The sequence below is a fragment of the Drosophila virilis genome, chromosome X, assembly GCF_030788295.1.
Source record: "Drosophila virilis strain 15010-1051.87 chromosome X, Dvir_AGI_RSII-ME, whole genome shotgun sequence".
NCBI lineage: Eukaryota > Metazoa > Arthropoda > Insecta > Diptera > Drosophilidae > Drosophila > Drosophila virilis.
In genome coordinates this window covers 29,799,347-29,816,490 of record NC_091543.1, presented here as the reverse complement: position 1 = coordinate 29,816,490, position 17,144 = coordinate 29,799,347, and the positions used below count along the sequence as shown (strand labels likewise).

At 37.8% G+C, this 17,144-nt stretch overlaps 1 protein-coding gene across 16 annotated transcripts in view; it reads left to right on the top strand.

Annotated features, from left to right (window-relative positions):
* Positions 1-17,144, top strand: part of dpr8 (defective proboscis extension response 8) — a 402,477-nt gene that overhangs the window by 13,212 nt on the left and 372,121 nt on the right. For 10 of the 16 annotated variants that reach the window (XM_070208169.1, XM_070208158.1, XM_070208161.1 and 7 more), the window contains one exon: positions 9,608-9,752. The exons of 4 other annotated variants lie outside the window; for them this stretch is intronic. The gene's annotated coding sequence lies outside the window, so the exon portion shown is untranslated. Of the gene's footprint in view, positions 1-4,136; positions 9,753-15,725; positions 16,099-17,144 lie in introns of those variants that run through there. 2 more of the 16 variants (XM_070208156.1, XM_070208164.1) reach the window with 2 other exon arrangements.

The following is a 17,144-nucleotide window of genomic DNA, read 5'->3' as shown; positions in this document are numbered from 1 at the left end:
ATTTCTACCCTTTTGTAGGCACGGCTAATATGAAATAGAGAAAGGGTTTGCCACGTCGATGCGAAATTCTTGCATTTTAGCTCGCTATCGTTAAATGCAGTTAATCTTTTATTGGCATTATTATAATCTTAGGTTAAAGGGTTTTACGACAGGCAAATAACGATCAGAATGTATAGCATGCGTCTGGATCCATACCATTTTCATTGCCTTTTTATACATTTGTGCCTTTGCGGCTGCAAGACCTCAAATTTGCATCGGATAGCCAGGCAGGCAACCAACACGCACACAAATGCATCAATGCTTCCATCCATATAGAAAAGAGTGTTAGTGTGCGTGGTTGGCCGACCCAAAAAGTTATCATGCACACATGCCAGCTATCAGGTACCCTTACCCCTACAAGCGTGGCAAATTGCACATGAACAGGCCAAATCCTTTAATAATTTCACACAACTGCTTACTTGAAAGAGTGTGCATCAATTTTTGGACTTTTTTTAAATTCTTCGACAAACCGAAGATGAATTACCCTTGCAGAAATACGACTTAGATATCTTTGTATTTTAAGCAAAATAGGTCCCTACAGTAAATAGAAAATAAATTTAAATATTTCATTTAGGTCAATTAATTGTGTATTAAATAAAATTAGATCAAATTCATCTCATCATGCCTGACTGGACGAAGAAATACATGATAGAGCATTTAAATGTGAGTGCCTATCGCTGTCACAGGTACAAAAGGACACTATTGAAGAAATAACCTCTGGCTCGCGACAAACGCCGCGATCTACTAGTGCGCACATCCACACAACACAAACATAGGAATGTTTGTAGATCTCGGGGAGGGAGAAAGAGATGGACGCAAGTGCGCAAAGCAATGAGCGAGGCACATGCATACACACATATGTTTTTGGGCTGTAAGGTTTTAAAAATGGCATACATACATTTATTAAGAAAACGCATCAGCCGCGACGTTGTGCGCTGAGCGAGATGCGGCTTCATATTGAACGTTCGGCTTTTGAGGCCGGCGTTCGGCTGCCACTCTCAGCAGTCTTTCTCTGTCTGGGCACACTAAAATGGTCGCAGGTACCATTGGGGTCGCCTCGTTTCGATTTTTCTTGTTTCGATTAAAAGTGACATTTGGTATGTCTATACATTGTATGGTTAGTGGTAATATATCATTTTAACAAAGCATGCATTTTATGGATAAAGCAAAAGTGCTTTGCGTTGATCGTAAGTTCAAAACTTTTTCATTCAATGTACTGCTTAAGCGAAGCGACGCAAAGAAGCATCAACCAGCTTTGCTGAAGAAAGGCTGTCGACTAATTTCCCTGCTCGTGTCAGAATCAGCAACCCGCGACTTCGGCATTCGTTCATCTAAATGAACAGCAGTTGGCTGCCATGTCGTGCGATATCGTAAAAGCCAGTTTAGGAAGCCATTCTAGAATTTTTGCGTCGTATGCAAATGTATGGGCGTTATAGCCTCTGTCCACTGGTTTAAGAAATGTCTTTTTTTCAAATTTCACATATTGGTGTTCCACCGGTTGTCGGTAACATGTAAAAGGCAAAAGTATCGCTTTAAAAAAAAAGCTGATCGAGTTTTTTGTTTTACATAGGCGCCTTAAAGTTTTTCTTCCAAAACTCAAAAATTGCGCTCTCGAAGTAGCGGCTTAATTTTAGGTACTCTTTTCGAGATTTCGCCATGTTTGAATTCTAAAATCTGTGGGATTACTCAAATTTTAAATTTCTTATTTAAAGTCGCCGCTTGCCTTCGTTGATATATTAGCTATTTATGATACCTTACCATTTTGCACAACATCGATAGAAATCTCGATTAATCATCGCAAAAAACACGAAATGTTCGGGACGAATTTACACATTCTTCAAAAATGTGACATTTTTGAAAGATGTGTGAAATGTGTTTTCTTATGGGGAAACGCACAGGGCGCATTTCACACATATGTCAAAAATGAGACATTTTCTGAAATGTGTCAGAAATGTGTTCAGTGGACAGAGGCTATTACTCATCTTAATGTTTAGATTGTCTTTGTGACGTCGCAGCCTAAAGCTTTTTGCGTGCGATCATTTCGTATTTAAAATGATTACATATGTCAATCATTCATTTACTATTAAGGAACATATTCATAAATTATTTAAATGAACATAATAAAGATTGGAATATGTACTCGTCAATACAAGAAATAAAGTTCGATAAATTGTGATGTCAGAATTTCTCATGTTAACGCGCGGTGCGCGTGTCCCTTTGATTTGAATGCCATGGCCTGCTGACATTCAAATTTTCTACCTAGTTGCGCCGAAACTCGGCTCTGCAACAACAATTTAGTACCCACATTGAGTTGTTGTTATTTCTGCGCGCTGCCTTATAGGAACGATAGAGAAACCAGCAACAAACACAGTGGCATTACCTGTCCCTTTTCTTTGCACTGTGTTTTCTCGTGTTTTTCTCGACATCTTGCACCAACTTTTCACCGATCAAAACAGACGACGAGAAAAAAATTGGGTTTAATGCGCACTGCTGTTGTTTTGTAGCTGATTTGTTTATGCTTCCTATGTTAAAGGAGGTTAATTTTGTATACCCTCGCAGAGGGTATTATAATTTTGTCGTGAGATGTATAACGTATAGAAGAAGATATCTCCGACCCCATAAAGAATATATATTCTTGATCGGCATCAACAGCCGAGTCGATATAGGCATGTCCGTCTGTCTGTTTCTATACGAACTAGTCTCTCAGTTTTAAAGCTATCTTAATGAATCTATCTTTGCAGAAGTCCCTCTTTCAGTTGCACGCAGCACATATGTCAAAACCACTTTATCATATAGCTGCCATAGGAACGATCGGTCGAAAATTAAGTTATTGGATGAAAAAACATTTCGTTTTTCAAGATATCTTGACCAAACTCGACATTTATTAGTTTTACCAAAGACAATATAAACACTAAGATGAGTAACGACCATAAATTTGAATGCGACGCAAAATTTCTAGCCTGGCCTTTCATCTGGCCTTTGAGGCTTCGTACGGCATGCCTGCCGACTAGTTGTTCGATCTCCAAAGACCGGACAAACGAATGCCGAAGTCGCGGCTTGCTGATGCTTACACGAGCTACGAAGTTAGTCGCCAGCCTGCCTTCAGCAAAGCTGGTCGATGTTGCTTTGCGTCGCTTCCTTTTTGAAGTACATTGAGCGAACAAGTTTAGAACTTACGATCGACGCAAAGTGCTTGTGCTTTGTGCATGAAATGCATGCTTTATTTAAATGATATATTACCCTAGATATTAACGAATAATTTCACAGGAAAATTTTAAGAACTTATATAATTTTTACACAAGGCGCTTTTTGCGCAATAACTATGTTAAGAAAATAGCACACATAGATTGATTTCACTTTAGTTTTTGGACAGTGTATGCTCGAGAAAAGTTCTTGTCTCAGCCAATAGCGTGCGTGCACCTTTCGTTGTATGCGTGAATTATACATGCATTAGAACTATAAAGTATGTATGTATGTGTTGTTATTCACTGCTCTGGCTTTAGCTGGCAAGAAATTAATTTTGTTAGATTTCTAGCGCAGATCATGACCTATCCCAAATGTTTGTTGATATGATATATGATATGATATATATATGAATGCATTTTGTGTACTGAGGTTGGCTCCGCAGAAAATATGTATTTGTATATGTAATATATTTAAGTCGATGCAAATAAAACATAATTTCATTAAATTTAATTAATATTATTTTTATTCTCCAATTAAGAAATAAAAGAGTGCTAAAAGTACAATTACATTTGAAGTCGACTCGAAGGTCATATTTAGTCATGACCCCATTATAATTATAATGGCCTCCTCGCGGTGCTCCTTGCGTACTTTGTTCTTTATAATTCGAACAAAGAATAATCAAATAAAAATAAAAATTAATTAAATGTATCTTTGAAGACAACAAATTTGAATTTTTATTTCCATAATTTATTTAGTATTATTTAAAAATAATAATAATTGAATTAATAATTTCAAATATAAAAACTTACATAAATATTTGCATCGACTTAAAAATACAAATTTGTTTGTACCCAAAATGCATTCATAAGTATATCAACAGAAAGTTTGGGTAGGTTGTGATCTGCGCTAAAAAACTAAGAAAATTGTTTCTTTGTCAGCCAGAGACTTTGCCAGAGCAGTGGATAACAACACATTCAAATATGCTGTTTTGTATTTATATTCACACGCATACAAACATAATTGCTTGCACGGCCCTCATAAAGCCGAAGCTGAGAGCAAATTCTATTTTTACCTTTTTCGTTCTCTCGGCTGTGAGATCGCAATGCTACCGATTTCGTTTCCGTTCTCAATTTTCAAAAAATCAAGCTGCATAGTAGCATTTCGTTGTATGGCGTTACTCATCTTAGTGTTTATATTGTCTTTGGTTTTACTATGTTCTTCATATAAATGCAATATCCTCTTAAGATCTGACCACTATATCATATAGCTGCCATAGGATCGATCGGTCGAAAATTAATCTGTTGTATTCAAAACATTTGGTTTTTCAAGATATCTTGATCAAACTCGGCATTTATTAGTTTTATAATACTCCTCTTATATATGCAAAATCATATTAAGATCGGACCACTATATCATAAAGCTGCCATAGGAACGATCGGTAGAAAAATTTAATTATTGTATGAAAAATCATTTTGTTTTTCAAGATATCTTGACCAAACTCGGCATTTATTAGTTTTACTATACTCCTCATATATAGGCATAATCCTATTAGAAAACTATTTTGTCATTCAAGATATTTTGATTAAACAGGGCATTTAAAGATTTAACTATGGTCCCTTTATTTTTGTAAAATCTTATTACTACTATATCATATATCTGCCATAACAACGATCCGTCGAAAACTAGATTTTTCATTAAAAACCTTTTTTCTTTATCAAGATATCTTGCCCAAACTCGTCATTAACTATTTTCCGCGTGATTCTTAGATACGGGCAAATCAATATAAGCATTATGAAAAGGTTGGGTCTGCAAGGGTATTAGTTATTTCGAATAAAAATACATCATATTTATATCTTATTCTCGTGCTCTCGCTTTTGGACCAGATGTCACCGATTATTGAGTCATCTCTGGTTGTTCTGCATGTCTTATCTATAAGTTGCTTGGTTAGTGATAGTACCTTATGCTATTGGCCGCGTTACTGCGAAATTATAGAATGTGTGAACGGCGTTAAGTAAAAATTCGTGTCGGTCGGGAAAACGTCAATGTAACATTTATCCCGATAGGCGAAGAGAATTTGTGCCCAATTTCCTGCTTCTTCAAATGCCCGACGCTCTTTGCCTGTGCTCAAATTATTCGCTTTCAGGCTACCTCGTAAGCGATTTTTGTCGTCTTCGGAAAGTAGTAACCAGTTTTACACTTTCCCGATCGGGTGTAAGAGCGCAGTTGTGTTCCGCTATTATGATTTCCCTTCTCTTGCTGCTATCGAAGAAGTCGGTACCAATTTTCTTACAGTTCCAAAATCTCGTTGTGGAAAAACTCTTTACCACTCAATATATGATCAGGCAAGTATCGCAGTGAATAGCGTTCATAACACTTGGGCTAACCACTGATTATATCTCCTCGATAAGGGATTCTATATTTGTAAAATTGATAGTGTGGCGAGTTTTTACCGAATAACTCCATTATCTCGAAACTTCTGGCGAACGCCGATTGGCTTATTAGTTAGTATAGTCAATGTTAAATTAAATTATCCAGTCTGAGCTTAGACATCTCCTTTTTTAGGACATGGATGCGCGCGTCGACTTGACCTCTAATCGTGCTATTAAATTAATGACCGCTTGATAGTGACGCAAGATGCCATTGTATCATTCGAAATGTCTGTTCGCGAAATGCGGGGCTACGTTACGCTACGTTTTCCATGTACCAGGGAATTCTAGAAGACACTTTACACTTTGCAGTTACTAATAATTTCACAACTAATGCTCATAATTAATAACAAAGAACTCAAAACACGCTGAGAAAATGTAAATATTCACTAACGATTGAGACCGTGGCCGGAAAAATAATAATGCTTTCAGTTATAAACAAGTAAGAGGTTCAAGTCGGGAGCTCCCGACTAGGGGATACCCTGAACCCCTTTCTTCCAACATCAAGTTTGGTGGCTCTAGTTCTTATTATTTACCAAAATTGCCCAAAAAACCAGAATATCGATATCGATTTTTATCGATTGCTTGGAGATTCCTTGCGTTCTAAGATCCTTGGGTTCATACATATGGACGGACAGACGAAGGGGGACAGATGGACATGGCTAGATCGACTCGGATATTGATCAGGAATATATATATATATGGGGTCGGAGATGCTTCCTTCTGCCTGTTACATACATTTGGATTTTGCAAAATTACAATATACCCTTATACCCATTTTTAATGGGTTCAGGGTAAAAAAAAATGCAATCCTTGAAAAACGTTTTTCGGGTTATCTTTTTGTTTATTTATTTATATTTATTTGGTTGTAAGAAACTTTTTTTTTTCGGAATCAGATATAGCGACTTGTCTTTGGCGATATAAAAGAATGTTGCAGCAAAATTACATGATTGTAAGTTTTACAACTCAATGATAATAATAATGATAATAGAATGATCCACGACCTGTGGTGGTCCCACGCAGCAGTCGGGCTGTTCTATGTTTTTCATTTTATTACCAGAACCCATAGTAAACACGTAATAACGGTAAATTGTTTTTGTGCAAATGAGGCAGAAATAAGCATCTCTGACCCCAGTCAGCTTATATATATATTGTTGATCAATAGCCGAGTTGCTCCAGAGATGTCCACCTGTCTGTCGGAACTTATGAACGCGTCGATTTTAGAACATATACATAGGAGCTGAACTTGAAATTTTTAACGTAGCTCCTCTTATTGCCCTTGCACTACGTTATTACCGATAAGCTTTCGGTAAATATTGAACTTCTATTTTGTGATCAATTATCTTAGGATTAAAGAGCTAGAGTCTCTAAATTTGACAACTTGTTTCTAAAATAGTACATACTGATCAAGTATTTTATATTTTATATCTATTTATAGCTAAGGCAACCCCCTGCAATGAAAGGGAATTAAAAAAATAAATTGGAACTACTTACCAATTTAAGACATAACATTATTGAAATTATCTTCTTGTGAATATAATTATTATGCCACAGCATAATATGATCTACTATTGAAAATTTCATCGAAATCGGCTAAGAAACACTGAAGTTATAAGAGAAAATGTGTGCATACATTGTACATTGACAAGCAATAAATTTCTCAGGGGAAAACGCGTTGACGGGAGTTTTAAGTTTTGTTCGATCGACTCCAAACATATTTGTGAAGCTCTGCTTAAGAAATAATTAAATAAATGTTTCGGCGGTTATTGAAATCTCACAACTGTGGTCACATGAAAGTTTTTGTGTTCCTTCTGATTGGCATCAAAGTCATTTTAAAAGATGTTTGTAAAGATTCATCTAATACGTATTTCACTCTTTACGCAAAATGTTTGGATGTGAAATGTTTCGGATATAAGCTCAATTGCTAGGATGTTAAGAAACTTTATTTTAAAGGTTTTTCACATATTTCCGAATTTCCTTTTTTAGAACGGAACAATAATTGTAAACCAGAACTTCAAGGGTGTTTTCTTTTTGCAAATATATGACTATATTATGGCACAATAAGATTTAAAGAAAACGTGTGGCAAAGTGGTAAGGTCCAGGCCAGCGCAAAGCCCAAGAATTTCGGTATATATTCTTTCCGAACTTTTTAGGCTGTGCTGTAAGAATGTGCTGATATTTTAGTTCATTTTTTCTATAAAAATTCAAATGTTGCAATGGCGATTGGGTATGGTTATTTTGCTCGGTTAATGGGTACGCAATCTTTGATCCAACCAGGTGAAATACATGTTTTTTAAGTGTAGCCTGAGCATTAACTCAAGCGTTTGTGATTGATAAGTTTATATCGGGTTCTGAGCAGGTGAAATCTTACATGACATCTTTGTTATCTATGTAATCTTAGTGAGATCGCTAGTCAGATCATATTTCACTGCTAGTCTACGCTCATGTAGCAGCTTATACTATCTCTCCAGCCTCACATGTCAATGGCTTAAGGAACAGGCTGACATCACTTATTACTGAGGATTCTAGCCGGGAGTTTCCGACTAGGGGATACCCTGAACCCTGTTAATCCAAAACAAAATACAACACGCGCTACGCGCTCGTTTGTGGTATTAATAATAAATTAAAAAAAAAAGTTCCTTTGGCAGGGTTCGAACTCGCAACTAACACCACTACTTGCCGCCGTCTCTACTCAACAGCCACACCAGCCAAAAAAATAAAGTAGCTTCCTCTGTAGGTTTCGGACTGGCGACATACCACGCCATTTGCCACCACCTCTACTCAACAGCCACACCTTGAATTGAGTCTTATTGAGAAAAAAAAAACGAATTAAAATAGCAGCACAGAAAACAATTCAATCGAATTCGAACCAGACACGCATGCATGTGTGTGCGCACATGTATACAGCAATTCTTGGATTTTGCGTCGCAAACACGTTCGCAATCAAAATACCGAAAAACAAACCAAAAACCGATCTTAATGAAATTTTCTACAGTATATCTTATAGTTGCATAGAATATTTGTGTATTCTCAAAAAGTGGGCAATACAAGTTGGGTTATTAACTAGATTTATAGGCGAGGTGGTGATAGGTATAAAATGAAAGATACATGATATATATATATATATATATATAATATTCTGCAGCAACATAACAAGTTTAGTGACTCCAGTTCCAAATATTTACCCAATATGCTCAAAAACAGGATTTTGATATTACGATAAATTCGATTTTTATCGGTGGCTTGAAAACGGAGTAAATTATTGATTATTGGTTCTGCACAGGCACCAGGAGGACCTACACCTAAAATTTCAAGTCTCTAACTCTTATAGGTTCTGATATCCTTGCGTTTATACATACGGACAGACGTACGGAGAGACGAATGGACATGGCTAGATGGACTTGGCTATCGATGCTGATCAATAATAAATATACTTTATGGGGATCGGAGATGATTTCTTCTGAATGTGACATACATTTACATTTTGCACAAATACAACATATCCTTCTTACCCATTTTTAATGGGTTCTGGGTATAAAAAAAATAAACAGGTCACTGAGAAGATTTTTCTGTTGAATGAACATTTTTTTTATATCTATCGGACTTGTCTATTGCGACTCTGTTGTTAATAGTGATCCAGAATATATGTACTTTTAGAGGTCGGATGTAGTTTTGATAAAGTTATTTGCAATTTAATCATGTAAAAATTTTGCAATTTCGCATGAAACACAGTCTTTTTGGAACGGGCTTCTTTGAGCAGTCCATGCTCCAAAAGGTCTACTTGACAATTTTACTATAAATACACATAATCGGTAGACTCAAGGTATGATAATGCAACAGCATTCATCAATGACAGGTAACAGTCTATGACATTTGATTTACATTCAAGACTGTGCGCAGGTGTAGCCAGAGGTATGGCTCAGTTTTTTTTTAATAATCTTGTTTGGCCTTGGCAGTGAGTTCCGTGGATCACAGTGCACCATACATAGTTGATAAAAGTTAATTTCATTTTCATAACATTACCGCAAGCCATCTACAAGTGAGCACTCAGTTTTGCACCGACATCGCTCCTCAAAGCAGTTAAGTAGCAGAAAACTGCAGGTAAGTGTCTCAATTTATGTATATGACAAATGCAAGTGACAAATCATATATGACAAATCACAGTGTGAATGTCAGAAAGTAATGAAACGTAATTCGGTTTCTTATTATAATAACTTCATAACTAATATTAAGCTTATATTAAATGACAGAATTTAAAATAAATTACAAGACGCATTCATGTAATATTGTAAATTTTGGGAAAGCTTCGTTAGTTAATGAGGCTTTAAATCACCTAATATCACTTGCATACCCAAAAAGTTTACATCAACTTAACGAGTAACGAATACTCGTTTTTGTTAACCTTATTTGTACTTTGTGAATGATAGCTTTGAATATCATACGGTAATTATTTCCGAGCAATGTAAGACGTAAGTAATTTGTTGAATATCCCATATCTTTAAAATTATATTGAAACGCTTTATAGATAGTGGACACACCTAAATCAAAGCGCAAGTGTGTAAAGGATTGTTTCCTCTGAAAATCGACAATACTTTATTACATGGATCCAGCAAAAAATGTTTTATTTACAATAACCGACACCAAAAATGTCAATCGAAAAGTAATTTTTTATAGCGACTTCCTAACAAGCATTTTAATTGGTTTTTCTTCGAACCTACTGAATATAGTTTATGGTTTTATGTAAATGAAACAGGCAGAAACATCAAAATTCCAGTCGATCTAGTTATTCCCGTCCGTCTGTACGTTAGTCTATATGCTTAAACGCAAGGATCTTAGAACCTATAAGAGCTAGAGACTTAAAGTTGAACATAGATTCTGCTAGTGCCCACGCAATACGAGTTTGCTTCCGATAATAAAAAAAATAAACCCCGTTTCCAGTCAATTGATAAAAATGTATATAAAATCTTCCATTTTTTGAGCAAATCTCGTAAGTTTTAAAAGCTATAGTCACCAAACTTGATGTGTAGTAGAATAGTATTTTCTCTAGTTCTTATAGGTTCTGAGATCTTTACGTTCATACATACGGACAACCAGACGGACGGACATGGCTAGATTGACTCGGCTATTGATGCTGATCAAGAATATATATACTTTATGAGGTCGGAGATGTTTCCTTCTGCATGTTACATAAATTTGCATTTTGCACAAATACAATACACCCTTCTTACCCATTTATAATGGGTTCAGGGCTAACAATAAATTGAAGATACTCTTGTTTTTCTTTAAATTTGTATTGATTATCGCTGTAGCAAACGGCTGCATATGGTGTTTGTAGAAAAGGGTTCAGGGGATCTCATTGTCAAGATCACCCGACTGGAACCCCTTACTTGTTTTTATGTTCTTTAGCCGTCTTTATTTAAATTTCACAAGTTCAGCCATTTCATTATAAGAGAGAGATGATGGAAATCGCAATTCCATCAGGCGATAACTTACATGCTAAGAATATATATATATGTAAGAATATATATATATATATATATATATATATATATATATATATATATATATATATATATATATCGATAGTAGCATTAATTAAAGTCAAATATTACATTTCTTCCCCTTCTAAGGGACTGGTGAGAATATCATTCTTGGTTTAATAACTCGAGTCGAGCGATGCACACTTTGTTCTGTTCGACTTGGTACTGACATAAGTACATCTTGATGTGTTGAACTAAGTATTATTTTCAGCTGTCATTTTCATCGGGCTGACTGCCTTGTCTATTGTCGGTCGTTAAATCGTACTCCCTTGGTCTCTGAACTGTTATGTTATAAGCAGGTGAAGAGTTTCTAGTTTTCCTGCTGTGTAGTAAGGCGTATTTTTTTTATTCCTTCCCTGTATGCTTTGTTGTTGTTGTCTTCCCTCCTTCCATCCTGTGCCGCGTATCAGATTGATGTCTCTTATGGTATTTCTTGTTGTGTCGAATTTCAAAATGAAGGTCACCCAAACGACTTACGATCTTTCCTCGTATCCACTTGTTCATTCTGGGGTTTCTAGAAATGAAGTAAACTACATCCTTAATCTCAAATTGGCGCCACGATTGTTTGCATTTTAAAAACTGTTTTGCTGTTACCTTTTCCTTGGTGCTTTCAGGTCTGATCAAATCCAGTCGTGTACGTAATTTTCGACCCAAGAAGAGTTTCGCTGCAGCATCGCCAGCTGTGCTATGCGGAACGTTTCTGTATTGCTGTAAGAATTCGTTCACGTTTCTTTTAAGTGTGTTGGGTGTCGTTCCCATTGCCTTTACCGCACTTTTACATTTCTTTCTGCTTGACCGTTCGTTGCGGGATGATTGGGTGCTGATAGCTTGTGGTATTTGACTCCAACAGATGTGATGTATTGCTTGGATTCGGCCGAGGGGGACAACATATATAGCAAATAAATCATTTATTAATTCGGTGGTTGTTGTTGCCGTAATTGACTTTGTGATCTTAACGTCCAACCACTTTAAGTATGCATCTGTAACAATCAGAAGCATCGCACCTTCAAATCGTCCCGCGAAGTCGATATGAATGAGCTCCCAAGGCGACTTAGGGTATTCCCAATAGTGATTGGAGCATTTTGCAGGTCGATTCGCAATTTTGCACAAAACTCACATGTTATTGCAGCATTCTTGATGTTTTTATCGATTCCTGGCCAGTAGACGAAAGAGCGTGCAATACCCTTAATTTTTACTATATCCAAGTGGTCCTTGTGTAGTTCGTCCAGGATCAGTTTTTGAAGTTTAGTCGGGGTAACCACACGATGTTCTAAAGTAATGCTGATGATATGATATCTCATACTTGCACTTTGGTGGTTTGTATCCATTTTTTGTAAGATATTGGCCGTTCTCCAGTATTTGCAAGATTTTTCTGCTGCCAAACGCCAAATGCTGGTCTTTTCTGGTTTCTCGAGCAACTAGAGAAGCTGTAACTGGAAGCTGATTTATTTGTCGTATAATAAAATTATCGAATTCGTCCCGATAAGCTTTGTTACACGGGTATCATTTCTCGTGTTAATATTTTGGTAATAACTGTTTAATTAACTTGCTTAAAAAATCTGCGTAGTTTGCCATCCTAGAAATTCATAGTGTCAGTAGTGCGAGTGGTTTGTTATCGGTAACTAATGTCCAATTTCTAGTGTATAAATATTTGAAGAATCGTTGTACCACCCATTCAATGGGTAGAGCTTCCTTGTCGATTTGTGTATATCGCTGTTCTATAGGACTCATTGTATGGCTTGCGTATGCAATTGGGCGTTCGCCACCATTTTCCAAACGATGCGATTGTACAGCACTTATACATATTTTGCTGGCGTCCGTTGCTCTAATGGAAGTGTTGGGTCATTAGGCTGTGAAACTAGAATTTATTCGATTCTTTTGTAAGCTAATTCTCTTCTGACTAGTAGGATTGTTGTCCTTTGAGTGTATCGTGCAGCGTTCTTTCTAAAGTTGACAGATTTGGTATGAGCTTTGAGTAGTAAGCTGCTTTCGCAAGAAACAGCTGCAAGTGTTCGTATGCAGATGGTTTCGGTGCTTTTAAGATGCCTCAATATGCTTTGTTGAGTAAGGTATGCCCTCTGCGTCAATCTTGTGTGCCAGAAACTAAACCAAGGATGTGTTCAATTTAAATTCCAGGCTCTGTAATTGTTCTAATATTGCCTATACGGTTCTTAGCAAATCATCAGCATCTTGTGCAAATATTAGAATATTGTTAAAGGAGTTACTTATTTTTCAATGTGGCCTCCATTGTTCTCTGCTAAAATTGCTGATATGTTTGCTGCTCGGTACACTGCACGAGTGGGTCAAATTCTAGCGCCGATCTCTTTGGTTTCGCGTGCACCTTAATGGCTGGTCCTTTGAAGGCTCCTGCTGCAGAGCCAAATATCGAATAAAATTTTGTTAGTATTTGCTCAAGCTGTGCCCTCTTACATGTATTCAGTTCCGCCGCTTGTACTTCTATTGTTTTCACCGCACTTTTTTGTGTCGAAAACATTTTTAGATCTACGTTGTTGGTGTTGACAGAATTGCTTGTAAAGATCCCGGTAAAAGTAATTTCTTCTGAAAATTGGGAGATTCACTCTCGCCCACACAGTATGGCCAGGTTTCCTTCGACGACATACAGATTTAGTTTACGTGTAGTCTTTTCAAAAGTCTCGTTAACTACTACCCGTCCACAGCAGTTGATCCTGTGCCTTATATTGCTCGAAAATTTGTGTTCAGTTTTTCTTTATCGTATTAAAGGTTTAACTTTCCGAAGGGTCTTTTCATTCATTATGCTGCACGGAGCACCCGTGTCCAGATCCATTGGTATTTTTATTCCATCAATCTACATTGTTATGATTTTACTACCTACTGACTTGATGGCGTTGATATTAGATTGTTGTATAAATTGTATTTCTTCCGGGGCGTCTGAAGTTGTTGACTCGGTGATCGGTATCGTATTGGCTTTAAATGCCTTACTTATATGCCCTACTTTACCACACACGTAGCATTTTTCGTTTTTGATTTTGCAATCTGTGCGCAAGTGTTGGCCTCCACATCCGTGGCATTTACTTCCCTATTTCACTCTGCTTGCCGGCTTCCTCCCGATTGTCGAGAAGCCCAGTTTGCATGTAGGCTCTGTATCTGCAGCTTGGTTGTCATTAACCGTGTTTTTTGATCGTTTGCCATCGAAGTGATTAATTAGCACTTTCTTAATCTAGCGGAATTATAGTGTCTGGGGTTGCCCCGGACTTATCAGAATATGTAGCGTTGAATTCAGTTCAGCTCCCATATGCAGCCTTGCATAATGGTGGTGGTCAGCATCAGGAAATATACTCAGTTGCAGTACCCATTCAAAGCGTTGGAAGTAGTCTTGCACTGTACAGTCTTCTCCGCCCTTGAAGTTTGGCATTGCAAACGGTGGTACTTTCATAGAGATTGCTGCTTCACATGCATTTTGACCTGCTTATTGCACTGCTGATTGAATGGCGCTAGTCAGTTAACTAATGACATCTCGTAGTTGGTCGTTATTAATGATCATTTTGACCACCTCTTACTTTTATATTCTCAATTCATCTTTATTTAAATTGGGTAATTTCACAAGTCGTGCGTTCAGCTATTTCATTATAAGAGAGAGATTCTGGAGATCGCAATTCAATCGGACGATAACTTACATGCCATAAATATTTGTATCAATAGTAGCTTAAATTTAAGTCAAACATAACACTTGTTTTTTGACTGGTGTGGCTCTTGAGTAGAGTCGGATGCATGTAATGCAAGCGCGTTGCGCGAGCTGCATTTGGTGTTAGAATAAGACGGCTCAGGGTGTTACCTAGTCGTGAGCTTGCTTACGTATGAACGCTATATACATATGTACACCATAAGTTATTCCAAAAGCTGATGTCAAATTCGGTGCCTCCAGCTCGTATAATTTACGCGATTTGCTCAAAAGCAGCATTTTGTTCTTTGTGCATTGCCTACAAGTAGGGCAAGTCCTGCGCGGGCACTAGGAGCACCTACGTTCAAAATTTCCCTAGCTATTATAGGTTTTAAGATCCTTGCGTTCAAACATATGGACAGACAGACCGACGCTGCCAGATCGACACAGCTTTTGATGCTATTCAAGAATATATATACTTTATAGGGTCGGAAATGCCACCTTCTGCCTATTATAAGTTAACAGAGGCCAACGACACCAGCTCCAGATGCTGATAAAGCACTGGGCCGGATGTTCTTACGAGATAACAGGGATCAATGCAATATAACTTCAGCCACAGATGCTGACATAGCTCTGGGCTGGATGTTCTTGCACGACGGCAGCGCACGAGGCGCAAGCTAAGCATTCTAGCGGCCGTTGTGAAAAACACACAATAGCCGAGGTACTTTTGATCAATCTTTTATAAGTTAAGTTTTTAATTCGGCTTTCACTGAAGCACATCGGCCCAGCGACTTCGCGTATAAATTAACTCACTCATTACGGCGTATCGGCCTTGTGTTTTATAAACCATAATTAATTAAATAATTTTGTGTTTCTATAATAATCAAAATAAAATCCCATAACGAAAATCCGCAAGGACTTTTTATTTAAATATTAATTGGCGTCCAACGGTTTTCGGATCATTTTGTTCTATAATTATTTTGTGTGCTGTGCACTGTTAAGAAATAATCTACCAGTACAAGACACTTCGCGTTGTGTAATAGCAAAACCTAACATATCATTGCAAACAACAAAAGCTGAGCAAAAGCCGCTGGAGCCCTTCGGGCAGCGACCAATCACCAAACCAGCGCGCAAGCGGGTTTGGGCAGCGAAGTAAACCAACACCCATAGACTTCAGCGAGGGATCATAAAAAAGCATTTGCGACTGCCGCGTGGGAGGCACTAGTCTTAAACATAGACGAACAACCTATCTAGGATCAAATAAAATGTAAGTGGGCCATCACACACAATTTTGCATCCATCAGCAATTTTCAATAAACTCTCCTCTGTCAGCATTCGTTTAATTCACTGTTGTTGATTTGCCCTTGAAATTGTGTTGTTATTATTGTTGACAGTACAGTCCATGAACAGCTCATTTCTCAGGTACAGAGACCGCTCTGCGAGGGGATCTGAGTCAGACGACTCCACCACCTTAGATAGGGAAGCCATCCCGCAAAAAATCGCGGACAACTGGTGTAATATATGAATGGAGCCTGAGCAGCTTAGGGCTTTGGTGCAGGTCCCAGTGGCCTCTGCCTTAGAAGCACAGAGCACAGTATTGAGGCAAAGAAATGCAGAGCTGAGGGCAATGTGATAAACCATTGGACGCAGTTAAATGGTTACCAGAATTTACGGGGGTGCCAGAAACGTACCCCTCTTGGAGACAAGCTATGATAGCGGCATATAATATTTACAAGCCATACGACGGCAGCTCACGCAACTACCTGGAGGTCATTATTCTTAAGAACAAAACTACAAAAACAGTTTGCACAGTAATGAATTTTGATGCCATAATAAACCGTCTCGATTTCACATACAGGGATAAGAGAGGCATTCACGTCATAGAGAAAGAGATGAGCACCCTAAGACAGGGCTCATTAACAACCTTCAATACTATGATGTGGTTGAAAAACAGCTTACTCTTCTCACCAATTAGGTCAACATTTCCTAAGAACCAAGCATGGCACAAGGGCTCTATACGAAGTTCAGAGATGATGCGTTGCGTGTTTTTGTCTCAGGCCCAAAGGGTAGCCTGACGGATGTCCTGTTCGCGGTAAGGTCTAAGGACTTACCGTCGGTCCTAGCTCTAGCGCAAGAGGTAGAGGCAAACCATGAGAGGTACTTTTTGCCACTCGCTTCGGTAAAGGACAAGAAGATAGGGAACGAAAAGTGATCTCGAGGCCGCAGGTCCGTCAGCAAGATAGGGGTCAACAGCAGGGGGATCCACAACCCAGCGGTCCAAAAATCCTTACTTCACAAAACAACAGAAACAGC